Source organism: Chroicocephalus ridibundus, chromosome 1 (genome assembly GCF_963924245.1).
Source record: "Chroicocephalus ridibundus chromosome 1, bChrRid1.1, whole genome shotgun sequence".
In the NCBI taxonomy this organism is placed as follows: Eukaryota; Metazoa; Chordata; class Aves; order Charadriiformes; family Laridae; genus Chroicocephalus; species Chroicocephalus ridibundus.
Window position 1 is genome coordinate 83,796,546 of NC_086284.1, and position 21,885 is coordinate 83,818,430.

The window sequence follows — 21,885 nt, forward strand, 5'->3', positions numbered from 1 at the left end:
TAAACATTTATCGGATCTTTTGGAAATGAGGGTAAAAGCGAATTGTTAACTCTTTCCTTTTATTTTCTTTCCCTTACCCTCTAAACTTGAAAAAAAAATCGATGTGGTTGAAACTTCCATAAATTTCAGTGTGAAGTTCCATTTGGGAATGATGGGCATTTATTGGATAACCTGACTATCAGTATAATTACTACAATTTTTTTATCACAAACATGATTTTTAATATACATATTTAATAATATACCTTTAGTAACATAACTTATTAGAATAATATAATTTAATTATATATATATTGTATTATCTTTTTTTAACTTTCTACTGTCTGGAGCACTCCTTTCTGGCCAGCTTTGATCCATTACAGCTTTCATACAATGTCTGTCTCTCTTTTCTTAAGTCAATGTGGGAGCTCTGTGTTTGTGTGTGAATGCTTTAGATGATTAACATTGTTGTTTATATGGGGTTTGTTGCCGTTTAGTGATGAAAGCATTCAATTTCATTTTCTTTTGAGTCTCTAAGATGTTTTGTCTAACATTCCTGCTCTGTGTCTTATTTTTCTGGATCGTGTTAGTATACGGAAGTCTACAAAGTGTGTAAAACTGAAAGAACTACCCTTAAAATCACGAAGAATTAATTGAGATGTTCACAAACTTATGGGTTTTGCAGCTTAACCTACACTACTCTTCCCATAATTTGAAACTGTTTTCTCCATCTCATGAGAAACACTACAGTTCATGAGACGTACAGTATTGTGTATGTTCTTTGATTCTCCCTTTGTGCTCTTGGTCTCCAATGCACTGACTGCCCTTCTCTGTTAACGGTGATTTTTACCCCAGTACAAATGCAGGACACTACAGTCTACTATGAGTCAGTTGTGTGTTGTAGTTTACTTGTAAAGAATAGTGAAAAGTAACTTTATTTGAAACGCTTTCTCTTTCTGCGTTTCACTGTATGTTTTCCATGTAGGGCTGTGCCTAAACTCTGGAGCAGTAGTAGTGCTTAGAGAGGTACAGATATCTCTCTAATAAAAGGTATAATTGTAAAAGTTCAACCTCGCTTCAGAAAAAGAAAAGAAGAAAAAGGATGAACCCAATAATATAGAATTAAGTGGAGAGCGTTAACTGACAATTGGTATGCATCTGCCTTGAAGTTTCAAGCTTAACACTCAAAATTACTATAATAGTACAAAATTGGAGGAAGATAATGCTTCTATCTTTGTTCATTTATATTCTGCTTTGGGAGCACTTTGGATATAACCATCCTGTTCTTTTATATGCAGCCAGTTTGCCTGTTACTGTTTGTGTGAGATTTTTTTTTTTAATTTTTTTTTCCTTGTGAAAAAGCAAGAAAAATGTTTTCAGAGGAGAGAGGGAATATATATATTTTTTTAAACCACCGTAAATCATCAGGGGACTTGGGGGTGTTTGGTGCCTTGAAGTTTTTTATGAATTGCTATCTTTCTAAATGGAAGGGTTTTGCAGGCAGACCGCGATGGTCCAAAGCATCCTATGTACTGAAATACAGAGCAGGTGAAGTAGAATGTGGCAAATTAGAGGTCCTAAACATTGCTACTAAACATTGCATAGCTGAAATCTCTTTTTACTTTCTGGTACGGCTGAGTTCATGTATCTGGAAAAGCTGCAGGACAGAAGTCTGCAGGTGACATGAACTGAATTGGTCTCACAGCGGAAGCAGTTCAGATGAACTGATTCACATTTTATCTTTAGGAACAGTCGTTTGCATGAGCAGAATGAATTGAAACCTGCATAAGTGTTGAAAAGATTTTGTTAGAGTATGTATTTAAGGTAATAAAGGCTATTATTTGTCATATATTAGAGAAGGAAAAGGAATGCTCAAAGTGATGAAACTGTAAAAGTGTTAGAAATAATAAATAAATAAATTAATAAGGCCTCTTACTTTTTGGAGGTTCTGATCAGCTACAGTGTGATGTTTGTGTGTTGGTTTGATAGATTTTTACAGATCGAACATCTGTGTTCTCTGTCTAATTTTGTGTGTGTGCTTCATCCTTTTAACCTTGCCTCACCTTTTTTGTGTAAAAAGAACAAGATAAACATAGCTAATTGCTTGATACATATGTCTGCTAAAAGACTTTCTTAAACTATCAGCAGTGCAAACACATCAGGGAAAGTTGAAATATTAAACTACTGGAACAGATTTGGCAGAAAGCAAAGCTTTTTTTCTTGTAAGACTTTATTTTTATCATCAGATTAAATCAAATAGGCCGTAATATAACTACAAAAGTCTGAAAGCTATCTCTTTAATAAGAGTGAATCTTTAACTTAGTATTTATTTTCTAGCTACAGAAGTTATTATGATGGTACACATTTTTCTTGAAATTTTAATTGCATATTCATCAAGGAAGTGATTTGACAAAGCACTTAAGAATAAGCTTAATTATAAGCTTGTGAATAGAGACATTGTCATTAGTTTTATTTTAAGATTAATTATTTGTTGTGCTCAGTTTTGTTGAATTGGAGGCATGAAAAAGACTTTTGCTTTCCTATTGTAACTCCTTGGTTTTTTCTTCTGGGGAGAAAAATCCATGGAAATGAACCTCTTTTTCTTGGGGACTAATTTTGTGTGGATTCTACTCATTTGCTTGTTTTTCATTTTTTCTGTAACAGTGGTGTCCCTGAGCTGGTGGGCAGTGCGGAGGGGACAGATGCTGTGCTCCTGAGCAAACAGGACATTTTTAAAAGGTGAATGTGCCAATTTGATGCCATGCTTTTAGCATTAGTGGCAATTTAGCAAGATCTTGTAAAAAATTCTGTTGTGGGATAGATTTTCAATTGCAAACACTTTGCCTCAAAAATCTCAACAGGTTTTTTGGTGTGGGCTGGTTGGGTTTGGTTTATTTTCCTTAATAAGCTAACTTCAGTCACCTTAAATGAACCTTGTCAGGACAAGGGGGACCATTTTCAGTAACCTCCTGGTAACAGCAGTGAAGACTAGGTACTCTGAAGCCAGTTCATGTCTACTGTTCTCAGCTGGAGAACAAAAACATTTGGTAAAACGAATATGTCTTCAGAGTTGAAATGAAATTTTAGTTCTGAATTAATCTTTGCTTCAGAAAGAGAGGCTTGGCTTTTGATCTTCCCGAGGGACCTCTTTGGAAGTAGAGAGCTTTGAATTCTGACGGGTGACTGGCAGTGTAGAAGAGGCGTGATAAAGCTTATGGTCTAGAGAAACCTAGTCATCTGAAAGGTCAGTTGGATTGAGGGTGGGAATAATCATTTTCCTGCTAATGCATTTTTAAAACAGAAGGGACGTCAGCAAACAGTGCTGGAGAAATGGAGTATAGATGTCTCGAGTTGACTCACGAGTCATTATCTGATGGCTATTTTGAAGACTGTAACAGAGGCAGGAAAAAGAAACGATGCTACTTGCCATGTTCTAAAATTCAGATTAGACAATGCCAGAGAAATGGCATAAACACTGATTGCAGCAAAATGTTTTTCCGTCTCTTTCCTTTAGATAATTGGAAATGTTGCCTGAGAAGTTTGGCACATTTGTTGTCAAAGACATTGTTGAGATGAGTTTACAGATGCTGCATGACAGGGTGCTAGCAGGTGAACCGCAACACTTAGACTGGACTGTTTGAGGTGGAAAGTTTCATCTGGCGTCTAGGACAGTGATTCTTATCTCCATCCTTACCATCCGCAAAGATCTTAAAATGTCAGATAATCCAGTCTCTGTCATAGTCCATCATGAGACTTTTATGTTACTTCTGCATCTAAACTGATTGCAGCATACACTCATGGTAAAACAAACGCTCTCTTGTAAGGAGTTTTAATTGTAAAAATTCAGCATGAAATGTTTAGAAAGTATTATAAACCTAGTCCAGTGTAAAATCTTCCCGGGGATGGCAGCAATTTCTTTGTGTTTTCCACCTGGAGCACTCGGATTCGAGAGGTTAAGCAAGTTGGCCAGTGTGATGGCTGTGTGAAAGAGGAAATAAAATAAGGAAAGAAAGGAATGGATCTCCAGTGCCTTGTTGAAATCTTGCATCTAAAACAGGACTTGATTTTTCTTTTGCAGCTAATGGTTTATAGCCTGTATCTCTTCTGTATCGCACACATTTCTATAGTTCTGGTTATGTTATTCCAGCTTTCTGTTACAGTGTAGGCCGAAGAAAAATATTTTCCTTCTCTTATCTGTGCTCTGAAGTTCAGCATCAGTCTGTTGGAGTAATTATACTCAAGTGGCTTTGATTATTGTGCAGCTTCTTGTTTTGGCTATTTTTAAAGCCTGATACCTTGTTCTTTTTGCAGGCTTCACAACTACCCAGCTTTACACAAAAGAGACTATGTTTCTTTGTGATGCCGCTGCTGATCCCTGACAGATTGTGTGTGTGTTTGTGGCCAAGTTTAGCTGAGTGAAAACCTGGCCTATTTTCTAAAGATTTTTTTTTTTTTTTTTCCAGGGTGTAATAAATGTGGCAAATTTGGAAGCAGAGAGGATTGTTCAGGATGCCGTATTTGCATGCCAATACTTAGAGTGTATTCACAGATCGTTAGTGCTTCTTAGCAGTGCTGGAGTGCACTGGGTGGCTTTGGTGCTCTACCTGAGTGTATTTCTTCAACCTCACCTGCTGCTTCCTGAGAGTAGATGTCACAAGGGAACTACAAAGGCTTTCCACATAACTCTTTGCACTTCAGAAACCGATAAATCGTTGTTTTTTACCATACTTCCTTGCAGGGCAAAAAAGAAGAATGTATATGCTTTTGTTAGTAGACTTTTAAATTATTTTTTTTAAAAACATTCCTTCTGCTCAAAAAACATGAGTAATTTTGGTTTGTCTTAAAGCAGTGAAGAAACACTTTGCTTCAGATCAGATGCCTAAAAGGCTAGCATTAAGTCCTTGGCCAGACCCCTAATTCTTGTAAGTTATCACAGTTCATATAAAGTAAGTTGAGTGATAATAGATTTGACTGAGAATCTGAGTTACTCTATACTCTGTGCATGTTTTTTGTGTGTTACGTGAAATCCAACAAGTCTGTTTATTCCATTACCACTCTTAGCATGGGGGAATGAATGAAAGCTTTCGAACTCCTACAAAGGATTCTTCTGGTGTTGAAAACTTTCTAGCTTCATCTGTGATGGATATTGTTATCTGAAATACCTTTTCCTGTAATGCCTGATTGCACATTTAAATACTAACTCTGCAGTTCTGTTCTTTTAAGGAAATAGGACAGACCTACTTTTTGTTCTTAAACGGTTCTGAAAGGCTTCTAAAAGTTTTTCACAGGTTTTTAGAATTTCAGAATTTTCAGGTACAGACCACTCTAAAAGACTTTTTGCTAGAAAAAGAGATGTTTTCATCTTTATGATGTGTATCCAATGCACCTTGTAAGGAAGATGTGATTACCCAGAAATAGCATATAGCTTTTACAAGCTTTGATTGCATTATGGATTTGATGTTGATTGTTAGTATAGATTCTCAAGCTGCATTGTAACTTCTTCGCCTGTAATTTACTCTTTATTTCAGGTTTGAGTATTTTACTATATTAATCCTTAATTTAGGATTTTTCCTCTGTAATTATTTCTTTTTCTGCTTGAATTCTAAATTTTCACGTCAGGTGCATTATGCGAATTGTGTCAAACTATCTAGTAAAATAAAATAGTGCCACATCACAAAAAAAAACTTACTTGAGACTTGATAAAAGTACATATGGTGCTAAAAATTTGACCTCAGCTCATTTTATAGGTAAGTGCGGATGGGCAGGTTGTATTTGCAATGTTATAAGTGACTGTAGCTGTCAGTATGTAACATATGCTAGAGGGAATAGCTGGCTGTGTCCTAAGTTTATGGTTGCCATCTGGTAGCTATTCTCCTTTGTTGTTTCTCCCTACAGCTTCATCCTGTGTCCTGCAGCATCAAAACAGCAGATCCAGCTCCTTGCGACATGCTATCCTGCGACAATACAAAGTTGCAAAAGCATGCCGCTGGGCCTCAAAAATATTTTGGATTTAGTTAAAGAAATAAGTGTTCTCACATTTGCACAGGACAACGATACTGGTTTTGGTGCTCAGGCATAAGATTTAGTGCATATTAGAAATTAATTGTTTTTCCATGCTTTTTAAATCTTGTATGGAACGCTACTTTAATCAGGTGTATAGCTTAATATATCTTTTACTTGTATTAAAAATAAATCTCAAAAAGATTAAATGTACCAATAACGTCCACCTGAAAACTCATTATTTCTGCCTCAAGATTTGTCGGAAGGTTGGATAATAGGGTGGTTGGAGTAGCAGATGGGAACTTTTCACGGTTGGCATTGCTGCACTGACTGGGTGTACTGGCTGTAGTCGGAAGGAGCTTGACCTTCAAACAGTATGAGCTCTCACAGCAGTGTCTGACAGATGTGTAAAAGATGCTGATTGATACGGAGCGCAGTGTGCCAGGCTGCTGCTTGATTGGGAGCTATCTGAACTCATGCTAGTTCAACAGAGTGTGTATTGTGCAACACACAAAGTCAGTCTACTTTAACACAGAAAATGTGTTTCCATAGTCAGACTGTATAAATAATGAGAGTACATATATATATATGTTTATAAAGATTTCTAAAAAATACACCTCACTTACTACTGTGTCCAGAAAACATACTTTCAAATGAAAAAAAAACAAAAACACTCCAAAGCATTTATTGTATACAAGTCAGACCGTTGTGTCTGTTTCTTGGTTTCCTTTTCCTTGAATGTGAGCTGGTTTTTTTGTTTGTTTGTTTGTTGTTTTTTTTTTTTTTTTTTAAAGAGGGGTTTTGGTGGTAGTTTTTCTTAGGTTTGGTGGGGCTTTTTGTTTCTTGGGTTTTTTTTGAGAAAGACTGGAGAACCTTGGTGTGTAAAAAGTGCTTTTTCACTACTTGGCCATGTTTTTGATAGTTCCTATCTTATTGCTATGTTATTAGTTCTTAAACGTGGAAGCTTGGATAGCCTTTGTATGTCTGCTCCACCATGCCCTGACATGCAATGTGCTGGTTCTGATTGGCAGATCAGCTGATACAAAGAAATCATCATCAAAACAGCTGTGTTGCAACATCCTCCTCATCTTTTCCCCCTCATTTTTACCATTTGTGGATGACTTACTGATATTCTTAACATAATGTGGCATTTCCCTTTGTGTAATGTCTGATATTTGGTGCCTTTTTTAATAACAAGTCCCTTTAATAACATGTATGTTTCTTATTATGATTCATGTGAGTTTTATTCTTTGGTATTTCTTTATTGTGTTGCTACTGCAGAGCAGTCCAGAACTTTGGCTATTTTGCAGCCCATTATTTCTTTCAGGAGAGAGAAGTGAGAAGGCTCTGCTGTACTGTTGACTTGAAATCTATACAAAAGTACAGCTTTGAAGCAATAACTTCCTTGAATGGATTGCCTACTTGGCAAAATGGGATGGACCTGTCCTTTAATGCTATTAATTTGCACGAAGCATTGCTTAGTTCAGAAAGTAGAACGTGAACTGTAGTCCCCTTCTCAAAACGCAAAAGGATTTAAATGATGATTACTCGTATTCTTGTTGTGAGCCTATCAGTGTGCATCTACTTTAACTGTAAATCTTAGGATTAAAAAAAAATAGAAATCTTGCCCTCACTGGATCTGTCACGGAAACCGTATATTCTTAACTTTTGAAAACAACGGCCTCGCAGGCTGCGTGCAGATTTACACAGGGTTTCGCAAGCGATCACAGGCTATGCAGAAAACAGCTTGGCTTGGGAAAGTGTTGGTCCTATGCGGGAAGTCCCTTGTATGACAGGACTCAGTATCTTCAGCTGCAAGTCCAGGAATAAGGTATAGTGCTCTTATTCCACTAAATACAAATTCTCAGTCGAAAACTATTTCTTTCTTCAGTATCCTTAAACTGAGGTACTGCTCGCTTGTAATGCAGGAGAACACAACGGCTTGTTGTCTCTTTAACCTGTATTAGCACTCTTTTAAAGCATCGTATTAAACTGTGTCCAGAAGTCCCACCAAATATGTAGGTACTGAATGAAAATCAATAGTAGAGGGTAATCTCTCATTTTACCTGAACTAATGGTGAGGCTGACTTTTTGATAGTTTGAAAGTGTTGGAAATAGCATATGATGGCGTCACTTTGTGCCCTGTTTTAAAAATCCTTTTCTTATATCTGATATTACATACAACATTACTGTAATCCCTTTGCACCTTCTCTGAGAGTCGCGGGGAAAAGTCAAATGCTGCATGAATTTGATTTTAGCTTCTTGAGTCTGAGAAGACTTCGGTTTCAGATCCAGGTAATTGCTGTTTCTGTCTTGTCTTAGGATGGATTATTCATTATCTTATATGTGAGCATTGCCAGTCTTCCTAATTAATACTTATCTGTTCTACAGCGTAGTGACTTTTTTTATTTAGAAAGCAAGCTGAAATTTTTCTGAAAAGGAGAGTGATAAACTGTGTTTGGAGGGCAAAAGGCAATGTCAGACTGTCTTTTTTTAAAAAAATCAAACCCTTTTTTATAAAATTCTGTTATATTTTGCTTATATATGCCTGTCAGTGAAATTAGGATCTCTAATTGTATTTATCGCTGATATATTTGCCTGGAGATGGTGCTTTTAATTTTTTTTTTTTTTCTGAAGGTACTGGATTAAAATTTAACATTGAAGAAAACTATTTCAATTTCTTGCTGCTCTTTTCATTGCAATAATCTCTGGTGGCCAACAGCACCTTGAGGAGAATGCCCTTCTGGGGGTTCCTGGGCATCCCTGGGTATAGTGGTATTTTTCATACAAATTTAAATCTCAGGAGCTAGACAGTTACAGTGGTGCACTTCAGAGCAAGAGCCAGACAGAGAGGGAGTCGCTTCAGAAAGAACATTCGCTTAATACGTAGACGTGCACAGGAAAGTGCTTGATCCCACGATCTGGGGAGAAGAAACATTTGCTAATGATGATGGTTTTATATAACCTCTTGAGGACAGATTCTGCAGGTATAAGAATTTGTGCCTGTCTACTGAGTTCTGTGGAAAATATTTCAGTGTACTTGGATCTTTTGTTATTTCAGGTAATTCTAAAATACTTATTTATTGTAGATACTTCCTCAATACATATGGATTCTACACCCCCGTGTATTTTATACTGAAGCTCTTTCTGTAGTCCTCAACAGTGGAGATGAAGGACTGTTTACTGCTACATGTTTTTCAGAAATGTAAGGTTTTCTTCTCGCAAGCTGTTATTCATTAAACCGCACATAGCCCATATTCACTAATCTGTTGAATATCTGAATTACTTTTTAGCTATAAGAAACAAAAAAATATGCGGGCCTTTGTTCAGAAACACACTGCTGTTTTGAATTGCCCAAAGCTGGAGCAGGGATTACTGAAAATTAAAGAAGAGTGGGCAAAATGAGGCTAAGTTTTTGTTGCGCTAAGCCCGGAGAAATCCCCCAAAGCAGGAATTTAAAGCTCAAAGTTTAATACTTTTGTCAGCATGCAAATGGAAATACTACAACCAGTGTATTTTCATTGGAAAAAGAAGGAATGGTGCTGGTTCTGGGACTTTTCAGGAACATGCTTAACAGCAATTCATCTTTCTTTACCAAACATTAAGCAGTAAAAGCACTGCAAATAATACAGTGGACTTCAGAGCACAAAGATGAGCAGTTGCATATGCTGACTAAAAAGTTTACGTTTAATGAATCTTTAAGAGATGGGGATATTGTTTTTTCTTACTCAGAGCAGGCAGTAGAATATTATGGCTATTACAAAACGCTGTGAAACAAAGCTTATGATTATGTACTGTCTGCGGTATTTTTCAGTAATGTAGAAAGAATTGCTGACCTTCACAATGACAAATGCCTTACGGTAGTACAATGATGCCTAAGCCCTCTTCTTCCAAAACCTGCAAATACTCCTGTGGGTGTTAAGTATGATCGAGTACTCTGTAGAAGTGAAAAAGTCGTTAGTGCTTCTGGCAGTCTCGTGGTTTTCTTTTAAAGCTTCTTAAAATGCATAAAATTAAAAACCTCTGAGAAATGGTACAAGCATTGCTTTTGTACGCAGAAATAGAGGAAGCAGAATGGGTATGACAAAGGATGCACTGCATATGAAATGCCACAGTATAGAGCACTTCAGGGTGTATGACAAATAAAGGGAGGTACAAAAGCAGATGATAGCGTAGATCATAGAACGACTGAAGGGACGTAGTTTACAGCAGGTGACGGAAAGTCAGCCTGTGGAGAACATACACACAAGAAATGTTTTCTAGCTTGCTGCTGGCCATACTGGCAGAGGGTACCGACCAGCCTTTATAGCTGTAGGTAACTTCAAAGACCAAATTGCAAGCAGTGGCTGACAGTTTGAGCCAGAGATTCTTGTGGTGGTGCACATGTGGTGCCAGCTTGTGTAGGAGGAGGGTTTGCTTTGGGGGATAATATAGCTTTTTGGAATTTCTCATTTCACTAAGTCGCTGGAGGTTGTAAGGGTCAAGGAAAGTGGGCAGAGGAAAGAATATGCTGCTGTCTCTCCCCTCCAGTTCTCTCTCTCTTCCCCCCCCCCCCTCTTTTTCTCCCTTTAAGGGAGAGAGCAAGCTGAAGGAGTGGTAGACTAGCTGGCTTGACTTCCTTCAAGAAAAATACTGGAGGAAAATAGTTACATCCTTGTGAAGGCTTCTAGAGAAAACAGTCTGATCAGGAACAATGCACACTTAAACCAAGTTGGTCTATCACTATGCTTCAGAAAAAAAGAGGCAGTAGATATTTTCTCGCTTAACTTCCAGTATGACTCTTGGTATAATGTAATGAGCATAGCAGGGGAACCTGAATTAGGTGACGCAAAGCAAAGCAGAGTACAGCTGGAAAACTTCCAGTTGTCACCAGTTCACTTGCAAATTGTAAGTTTTGCAGATGTCTGATGTTGTTCTGCATTTCTGTGAGCAGGCTGAGTGATGGCGTACATGTACTCTGTTACATTTCCAGGTGACATTTCATCCTTAAGGGCCTTTAAGGATAGGTTAGACAATTGTCAGAGTGATCCAGGCAGAGCTGATCCTGCCTTGAGGAAACAGATGCAGTCAATAACCTTTTCCGGTTCCAGCCCATTTGCCTGGTTCCTGCCAGTTCTCTGTCTGACAGCTTAGGGGTGGGGAATGGCTTTGTTTGTTTTCTTTGGTTGTTTTCTTAATATTCTGATATTTCCAGGGAAGAGGGAACTTCTTTTCCTATATTTTGGCTTTTAACCAGAGGAAGGCATCGTTACACTAGTTTGGGCCTGTTGGAACTTCGCTAGAATCACCTTAGTTCAGTCCTTCCCTTCTGCCTGAGATGGGGTATCGCTTTTGAAGGGTCTTCTGTGTGGTAACACTGAAGACAATTGCAGCAGTTTTGTGTAACTTGATGTGGGACTGGTTTGCTGTGCTAGAACGCTATGTTTTATATACGTGCACCATAAGAATGACTTGGTTGTGGTCTGGTCTAGAGGGTACTACAAAAATATAATCAAGAAGTGTAGATTTTATTGTCATTTGAGCATGGTAAGACTTGCGTAGGCCTGTTATCTAACACCACCTGAAGAAGAAATAGCGTTTTGAGTATGGGTCTGTCTCCTCCAACAGAGTTAATTCTGGCTTCTTAAAAGGCCATCAAAAAACCACTAAGCTCATAGATATTGTCTGTCTATTTAAATGGCTGAAGTGTGATTTGTGTATCTTTCTTTAATTCTACATGTATTTTGGTCATCATTGTCTGGCAGTTCTTAACAACTGGTTTAGCGTACAACATGCCATTCCTTAATTAACTATTTCTCCCAAAATAAATACAAGCATATAACTGTTACTCTTCATAAGATGCATGGTTCAGTTTTACTGATTCTATTGGGTCACATCAGCCTGGATTACGAGGTACAAAGTAACCTTTCTCCAACTCTAAATAGATTAGGTTGGTGGCCTGCCACTGTCTTGGAACCCTTCTTCCAAATGTGCTGTTGTGGTCCAAGCCAGATGTGGGCTTATATTTTATTTATTGTTATATTGAAAGTGCAGAATCAGTTCAAGTTATTGTACCTTGTATCTGAGTGATACAGAAGTATCTGTAATAAGAATAATAACAAAAAAATAATTACACAGTCATTGAAATACTAGTGAAATGTTCCTTATTCCTAAATACAGCTCTGCTGTCTTTCTATCTGAGTTTTCAGACTTCCTTGGAAGGCCATGTGATATAAATAGACATAAACTGTTTGCTATCAGGCTAATAACAATCTTCTTGGCATCTCAGTATATCTCCTCGGTCCCTCCAAACCATCCCATCTTATAAGAAAAGATGTCGTGAGAAGTCTTGTATTTTTATTAGGAAAATTTATTTTCTTATGACAAGAATGGTATATGCCAGAACATCTCCCCTAATTTTCTCAGTTAACAATTCAGGAAAAAACAACTAAAAAACAGGTTTCAGCATGCCTGAGCAAAACTGCAATGGTTGATGCTACGATGAAGGTTCAGCTCTGGAGGCCTCAGCACAAGAAGGACATGGACCTGTTGGAGTGGGTCCAGAGGAGGGCCATGAAGATGATGAGAGGGCTGGAGCACCTTTTCTGTGAAGACAGGCTAAGAGAGCTGGGGTTGTTCAGCCTGGGGAAGAGAAGGCTCTGGGAAGACCTTCTAGTGGCCTACCAGTACCCAAAGGGGGCCTACAGAAAAGCTGGGGAGGGGCTGTTTGCAAGGGCATGTAGCGATGGGATGAGGGACAATGGTTATAAACTAGAGCAGGGTAGGTTTAGGTTAGACGTTAGGAAGAAATTCTTTACAATGAGGGTGGTGAGACACTGGCACAGGTTGCCCAGAGAGGTGGTGGAGGCCCCATCCCTGGAGACATTCAAGGCCAGGCTTGATGAGGCTTTGAGCAACCTGATCTAGTTAAAGATGTCCCTGCTTACTGCAGGGGGGTCGGGCTAGATGAACTTTAAAGATCCCTTCAAACCCAACGCATTCTATGATTTTAAAAAAGATTGTTATTTACAGAGTATAATAAATAATTACAGCTGTGTTGTAGCTGTCAACACCAATGAGCAAAGTACACTTTGCAGTTAAGAATCCTTTTATGATATTTGTTCTGGAACTTGTTCACAATAATTTAATAATTCAATGTTGTTCTTACTGGCATGACTTGAATTAATGAGGGTCCATTACACTGTATTTCACAATTAAAAGCTGACAAGAAGGTGTGCCTCTGTCATCCTGTGTTCTGACATGCTATCCACAACACGACTGTGTTAAGTATGGCAGAATATATATGAGCATAAAATACACAGTAAAAATCAGCATTTTGGCTAAGAAGTGACTTTGTTATCTGCTTAACTAAAAGTTGCTTTTATTTTAATTATTCATCCTCTAACGTATAGGATGGCTAATCTAGCCGGTCTGTAAGACCCTGTCTTACACAGCCAGGAGGGGCATCAGTTGATTTCCTGCCTCGGCAGTGAGCAGGAGGTGGGACCCCTGATGTCCAGGAGCCCCTTTAACCCCTGAAAGGCCATGCGACTCCACAGAGCCCACCTGCCTCCTCTTCCTAGCCCCTGGTACTTGGGAGCAGTGTCCAAGGGCTGCAGGGCACCTGAAGCCATTATGAACGTGTGGATGCTCCTGGTGTTGAAGCCTGTGTTGCCGCTTGGCTTTTTGTGAGCAGAAATGAGAAGAGACGGGAGATGAGAGAAGGAGAAGGTGTTGGGAGAATGACAAAGGGAACTTCAAAGACACGCAGAGATCCTGAAAGAATGGATACAGATCTAGATGAGAAGAACTGAAGGAAAATTTGCTAAGGAAAGAAGGCAGGAAATGAATACGGGAGGGAAAGAACAGGGGTAAGACACTGTATGAGTGTAAAGAAATAAGACTGTGGCTGAAATTTGAGGAAAGGCTGAAAGAGAATAACAGCTGGTTAGAGAATGAAAGCTGGGTTTCTACAATCACAGAGTATGGATGAGGAAGTTATAATGTGCATGTTTGAAGTGGGTTTCAGCTTGAAACCTTCTTAAACTTCTGATTTTTCTGGCTTGCTGTTGAGAGCCAAAGCAGAATATTTGTACAAGTTCCTGGATGCTGTTGGCTGAAATCAAGGCCAATCCTCATTATTAGATAAATTATACCCTTGAAAACATATGAGCTGTTGAAAAGCAGCTGAAAAAATAAAATTACTAAAATCATGGAAAATAGGTAAGAACAAAGGCCAGACTAGCAGGAACATGGAAAACAGAGAGGAAAGTGAGCAAAACCTAGAAACAGGCAAAGCAAGAGAGGAGCCCGCCCGCAGAAAGTGATGGGAATTGGAGGAAACCATAATGAGAGGCAGTAGCATGTTTTCCTCCATTAGTGTGGATGGTTTTGGTAAAGAGGCAATGGCAGGTAGCCAAGGTTTTGGTCTGTCGTGTTGAGACAAGGCCAGGACACTGATAGTTTCTCCGGCTGGCTGCCACTGTACTTCTGCAAGTGATGAGCAGCCAACTATTTTCTGCACTCGGGATCTGCAGTTTTTGGGATCTTAGAGGTGGATATGGTCAACTTTACTGAAGACGTGTTTCCATTCAATATTTGTGATGTGGTAATTTATTGAAAGGAAATCATGAAACTTATTCTAGACTATCTGAAAGCTAGGCCATGATTCAGTAGCAATTTTTTTCACCATTCAGTAGATAATAATGTAAAGGTTTGAAAACTGCTTTATGCTTTCCCATTGTCCTATAAATGCTGGTTTCACAAATGATCTGGTTCTGGCTGACAAATTAATTGGTCTGGGCTGTCACATAATGCTGCTAGGTGAGCAAAATCAGTCCAAATACCATGTAACACAAAAATGTTCCAGTACCCATGTTTCCCTCTTCCTCTTTCCTTGTACTTTGACGAGAATGGACCACGCCAGGGTGGAGGAAACATACCCTGGAGGAAAACATCTGAAAAATTACTTTGTATTTATACATATTTCACTTCATTTGTGTGTTTCTGTTCCAGGAACTATGTAAATGTGTAGTAATGAAAGTGCTGTTCTGAAGCAGGCTGTCCATGTTAGGGTACTTCTGAGGGGCTTGGAATTTGCATTTGAGCCTGCTGAAGATAGCTGGACAAAGGAAGAATTGGAGTTGTCTCTCTTCCTTCATGTTTGCTAAAGCCTCTCCAAAAACCTGACCCACTTTAATGATTGTGGGGGAATATCCATGGCAACCATAAAGGCGCTCAGTGCAAGAACAGTTCCTATTAAGATTGTAGTTTGCAGGCTCAGATTTAGATTGAAGTTTAGGTTGCTGGTGATCTTTATGCCAGAGCAAAGCTATATATCTATTAAATATTGGTGAAATGTTCTATGTTGTAAGCATAGTCTGGTAGGACGTGGTCTCCATTGTTGTGCAGGATGGTGCCCATCATCTGTACCCAGAACCGTAAGGATTTCAATAGGCAAATCCAACTGAGACAATGTGAAATGTTAGAGCTGAATCCTCGATTAAGAAAGGACATCTCAGCCTGGCTACTGGAAAAAAAAAATCTCACTGCTCCTTTTAACTGATCACAAGCTGCTGTTCTTATTTTTTGTGGGCTTGAGTGTGTGTGTCTGCTGTGCTGAATCACCAGTTGAACACTGCTTCAGTGTTGCTGGCTTCCATTGTGTAATCATCTCTCTGCAATTAAAGACAGGAGGCACCAAGGTTTGGGCTGTTTCTTCAGACAGGGCAAAATATGTTCACTGGGTTGTTTTCGGAGGCTGAAGTACTTGGAGTTATTTATGTGGTAGAGGACGTAACATTTTAAAGAAACAAGTAGATGAATTTCTGCCCAGATGTTTAGGATCTATTCTGATTAATTTTGAGATAAACAAACCCCACGTGGACGTGGATATACATACAGACATATTGCTTTGCAAATTTGATTTATTTTTTCCCCCTTTTACAGTGTCATGCTGAAATAAAATAGGTGTCTAAAAAGTGTTGCTGTATTTGGATATGATAGATTATATCATGCATAACTAGTTTTCTGGGACATAGATTAAGGTATCTGCCATCTCTGTTTTACTGTTGCTTCAAGAAACACAATGCGGTATGTACTTCTTTTAGTTGTGATTTTGATTAAATTTTTTGCTTTCACAATTTATACATGGCTGTGTAACTTGGATGTACCACTGCATTTCCAAGTAATATACCTTCTGAAATAATACGATCCTCTCTCATTGTACAGTCTTATATCTGAGTCTGGCAAGTATTTAATCATGTTCTCATTTATTTTGATTGCTGCTTAGTAATAACTTCTCATTTGCACCTTGACTTTATCCTCAGCAAGGAACTCCATTTTGGTAGCCTGTATACAATGCACAAGAGCAAAGGTGTTTCGTCACTTAAATGATTAGGGAACTAATTTGTGCCTAATAGATAACATTTGCATTTGTAACTTAATACAACGTGTTCCCTTAAAGCTACAAACAGAGGTAAGTGGTATATATTATGCTTCTATAATTAAAAACTATCTGTATTATTAACACTGAGTGTTTCAAACTTGTGCTTACTTATTAACATTTTAATAAAAATAAAACTGATAATCCCTGCAACAAATTTTAAAGCTGTTTCAAAAAGCCACCTGTCCTCAATAAACCTGAAACAAATACTTACTGATTACATAGGTATTGTTATTTTTGTAGATTTACTAACTTCCTTTCAGAGACCTGAATACAAATGACCTTGATAAAATATCACTGCTTTTCTCCTAATCCACATTGTGATTTTGCATATTACCAAACTTTGTAATGGTTTTACTGTCTTTGCACAGAAAATACATTGTTGTTGAACTGAATGGGGTTGTTGGCTGAGTCATAAGCCACCAAAGCGTTGTGGTATCTGTATTCCTATCTCAAATTCTGCTGTTGCTTTCAAAAGTGCAATACTAACTTGTTTCCTCGAAAAAAGAAGTAAAAGCGGTATACGGCGACTTGGTTTCTTAAATTATCCATTGCAGTTTGTTTCAGGCAGAAACTTTGTTTTACTCCTAACACTTTTTTTTTCGTCCTAGGCAGTATTTTTTTCCCCTTTCACTTCACCTTAAGTAGTCTTTAAAAGAATTGGGGCTTTATTTCATGAAAATGCTAACGAGGTCAAAGTTTCAGAGGTATTATTTTCTCACTGCCAGAACAGTCGCTTTGCTATTGTGAAATGCAAATGGTTTTTAGCCACATAACTGAACTAAGAGGAAGATGCGATGGGCAGGGTTGGTTTTTTTTTTTCTGATTTGAGTCTCTATCAGTTCATTCTCTTGTACATGGTTTTATCTGGAAGGCAGTTTGCCATCCTGACAGCAAAGCCAGAAAGCAGCAGGGTCGACCAGGTGGCTCCCAAGGGCTGGCGTTGGCATGGAGGGTGGTAGCCCTGCGGGAGAGGCTCCATCCCTTGCAGTGCGGGGGCTGAATTGGGAGTTCATTCCTTTGTTGTAGAGATTTGAGTATGTTTGTTTATTTAATATGCTGATATTGGAGAAAGATGGAAGCTACCCTTGGGTAGTTAGTTCCTGTGTATATTCCTGTATAATACACGATTCTTTCAAATAAGTGGAGGGATATAAGATCAGCATCCAGACAGCTAACTTTTATAATGCTCTCAAAATCCTGAACCTGGCTCATGAATCTCACACCTCCTGTGCCAGCGCTGCTTCTCTGATGTGGGAGAATGGGTTACTTCTATTCCATTAAAGTTTTTAATCCTCATTTTCCTTTTTAAAAGAATAGCAGTTGCAATACAGGCTTTGCACTTTTTATTTTCTTTCTTCAATGCTCAGATCCTGTGCAACCTGCTGTGGGTGACCCTGCTCTGGCAGGGGGGTTGGACTAGATGGTCTCCAGAGGTCCCTTCCAACCCTATGATTCTATGATCCTAGATGTGGTTAGGTGTTCATCATAATATTTTGAATAGGAAGTAGGTTTGGATAAGCATTCCAAAAAGCGACTAGAAAGCAAATAGTTAATGGGATATTGAGCAGAGAAGGCTGTAATATGCAACTGTCAAAATGTTGTCAATATGGAAGCACGTATCCAGCACAATTTTTATTTTTCAACAGAAGGACTAACTAAGCATGTTAAATGCAGAACTCAAAGAGAATGTCTTTATGAATAACATTTTGCGATAAAATAAAAAGTCTCTTTTTTTTTTGGAAATATTGTCATAAATATCAGTATGTTTCATAGTATATGTTAATGGATTATTTTTAGATATGTTATTTTTATGAAGTATCTTTGTGGTAGTGTGTTACACTGAACAAAGCATCTAATGTTAAACACTAAGTATATTTTGAGACTTACTTTAGTAAACAAGTTTAGTGACTTGTTCTGTATTAAAGACTGTATCACAAAGAGAGTTCAAAAATTAGGTTCCTAAAAATAATATTTAAAAATAACTCTTTTGTTAAATATTTTCTGAGGTCACAGGTATGCTAGTGAAGGATGAGTGGTGATCTGTCTTTGTGAAGGCTGCATTAAAAGTGCAGACTGTGGGTCTTATTTATTAACTTTTCAAGGGACTGTAGCTGGAAGCTCCTAGTGACAAAGATATTCACAGATGTACTGAAATTCCAGACCTTCGGGGCATGGGGCGCTGTGGCGGAGGAAGGTGGATATCACAGTGTGTTTAAAAAGATGATGCTCAGCCCCCGGCAGCTCCAGAGGGCTTCGTCTCTTTTCCTTACCTGCCTGATGGTGGTGCCTCTGCCATTCCTTACACCCCTCTCCTCCACAGCCTTTCATTTTTGCACGTACGAAATGTTTTTCCAGTAAAATGAGATGGAAACTACAGATGAGTTAAGTATGTTTAGTGATACAGAAATTCTGCAAAGGTGTGGGGACAGATGTCAAACCAGTAACCAGGGTTTGCTTGCAGTGGAAAGAAGTCGTTCTCATGTGTGTAGAAGTCTTGTACCCTCCAGCTGTTTGCGCCCTTCCCCTTTCTCTCCAGCTGGGGATGGGATGCATGAAATCAGCCGGAAAACTTTTGTTTAACAAATGGAAGTGCCTGGTGACTTCCTGCTGAATTCTCACGACCTAAGTAAATGAATTGCTAATGAAAATTGTTATGAAAATAAGATTTAATGTAATAGAAGACTAAACCATAATCCTTAAAGATACAGAACTTCGCCTTATGTCACATAATACTTGATACAGTAATAAAATACTTGATAAAGTAATAGCATATTACTTTAGCTAAATAATTACATAAAATAATGGGAACTGAGGAGCAAGGTTTCTAGAGGACTGTTCTGTTCCATGTCCTTCTCTAAAGCACTCTTAAGTATGTTGTCTAAATCGTTGCAAAGGAGATAGCAAAATCAGAAATTACTGTGGAAAGGAAAACAAAAACAAGTATCTTGAGATGATGTGGATACAAACTGGATGTTTGTAAGAGGAAATAATAAGTATTAGAAGTATGTGAGAGACTGGCAGTGAATTATAAACTTATGCAAGAATTACCTAATGACGGGGTTGTTTTTTTTTTTTGTAAACCTGAGAATTAACAATTAACTATGTAAGCATTGTCTGCTGATCTTTTATTTTAGCAAAACCATTTGTAATTCACAATTCTATAGGTTTTTATGTGAAATCTTACTTTAGATTTGGTAGCTGTAGTGGTGGATTTGGATTTGACATAGCTTTAGGACAAATGGGTAAAATAAGTCCACCTGAAGAAATATGTCTGCTTGTGCCCTTCTGACATGAAATCACTGTACTTTTGTGGCTTGACTTGATCTATTCCTTTTTCAAAAATACGAGGATAAGATGTGCTGGAAAATAAAGCATTGGTCCACTTGAATTGTTTATTCTCTATTTATTGTAGACACTTTTGTAAAATTAATTCCTTCAGTGTCCTAGAGTTAGGGTCCTGAGAGCTTCCTGGTGGCCTTGCTCATATATGAAGAAAACCTTAGCTTTTATAGTTTTGTGGCTCATGCGAGCTACTGAAGGCATGGTAACAATAGGTACTACATCACTTTTCTCAACCTTGTATGTAGTAGCATTCAGTCAGACTCCTCTATTTCTGTGTCTCAGTCAGTTGAGGATTATAATGACCATATAGCTGATGAGCGTTGTAACTGGTACGTTGATGAGAGTGATGCAATGCTATTTGTTCTATCGGAACCTTTCCTACAACGCTGAGGTGATATCTTTTAGTTCTTTCCTGTGAAGATACTGCCAAAATGGTGGGGAGGAGGAATATTATGCTTCCCCTACCTCATATGTGTTGTGTAAAGTGGGAGGTGGATGAACTATGGCGGATTGATGCTTCTTTCTTTTTGGCATTTTCTCCATTCCTAATCTTCATGGCCGTTTTTAGATGACGGCAACCTCTGAAATCAATCATCAAAATCCAAAGCATGGATTGTGATGAATTCTGTCCTTGCAGTGCTCCAGTATGTGCTGCTTGAATTCAGTATTGTGTGAGCAGATGGTTACAATTTACCTTTCTGGTGCTGTCTTAATAATACAAACTTATTGCGAGTATTATTAAAAAAAGAGAAAAAAAATGAGTATTTTTCTGATAGTTCAGTTGTTCCAGCTGTTTTCCTTGTTTCCATTCATGAGTTGGATTAGAGGGAAGAAGTGGCAGGGAGAGGTGGATTCCTCTGCGGAGCAGGCTGCAGACCCAGGAGCAGCATGGGGCAGTGGGGTGCCCATGCACACAATTCCTCTTGACGTTAATGGTCATTACGAATATAAAGTGAGGCTAGCATGCGGTGATTACACATGAAGAGCCAAATTATTATTGTTAATGATGATGTGTATATGTTTCAGTGAAGGCTGGATTGCTTCTAATGGGTTCTGTTTTCAGTTCCTTTGTTCTGTGTGAGGTACTTCTGGCTCCTGAGTTCTTATTTTAAATAGCATTCCCCTCTTCTGCTGTCTATGACACATTATTCCTGGTTTCTCTCCATTGATTTATGCACTTTTATATCTGCTGTTCCTTTTTTTTGGTGTTTCGGGGTTGGGTTTTTTTGTTTTTGTTTTTTGGCTTTTTTTTTTTGTTCTTCAACTGTCAAAACAAGTATCATATTTTCACATGTATGGCTTGCATCATATATAACCTATGTAAACTATGAGAGATGGCAACACATTGAGGGAGCAGTTGGCAAGTAATGGTGGATCCAAAAGCAAGGGAACTGGGATTTTAGAGGAGGGATGGAAGAGGAGGAAAAACATTCCTGCTGCTGGGGCTGAGTGTGCCTGGGCGGTTGGGAAGGTGTCACCACAGCAAGGGGGCTGCTCTGAGCGGGGTCCAGCTGGGAGGAAGGATTTTGAGCTCTCATTCAAGTAGTGATGTCCTGGATGGCACCCACAGTTGTACTGGATTCACCAGGTGCAGCAAAGGAAAATCTCCTGGGAGTGGTAAGATTTGTTTTCTGTTTTATTGATATATCATGTGATTCCACCATATGTATGGTATGATTTAGATGTATACTGCTGACGAGACAAATGGCCAAGCTCTTTCTCCTCCTTCTCCTTCTCTTCCTCCCTAGCTCCTGGCTGTGTTTCCTTGGACCAGTTTGTTGACTCAGGAGAAAGCCAGCCCATCTCCCACCCTCCCTGGCCTCCCCTTCTACATCCTGTGTTGACACCCTGCCCCCCCCCCGCCGCCATCCTTCAGTCATGTATGGCATGGCTGCATGATTGCTGAATTCAACGCAAGGGAGGGCTGCCCAAAAGCCACCTTTTGGTGGCTTTCTGAGTTGTGTAAAATTTAACACAGGAGTCCGCACCCTCAGCCTCTGACTCGGGTACCACATGCTGCTGTGTCCGAATTCATTGCAAGGAGGGCACGCAGTGATTAGATGGGATCTCGGCTGAAAAATGGAAGTTTGCCTGCTGTCTAGCAAAAAGGTTTGTGAAGCGGGTATAATCATCAGTGTG

The 21,885-nt window shown here is 38.7% G+C and overlaps 1 protein-coding gene across 7 annotated transcripts in view; it reads left to right on the forward strand.

Annotated features, from left to right (window-relative positions):
• FRMPD4 (FERM and PDZ domain containing 4) overlaps positions 1–21,885 on the forward strand; it is a 411,398-nt gene that overhangs the window by 183,138 nt on the left and 206,375 nt on the right. Inside the window, exon 1 of one of the 7 annotated variants that reach the window (XM_063341662.1) lies at positions 7,791–7,809. The exons of the other annotated variants lie outside the window; for them this stretch is intronic. The gene's annotated coding sequence lies outside the window, so the exon portion shown is untranslated. Of the gene's footprint in view, positions 1–7,790; positions 7,810–21,885 lie in introns of those variants that run through there. 7 annotated transcript variants of the gene reach the window in all.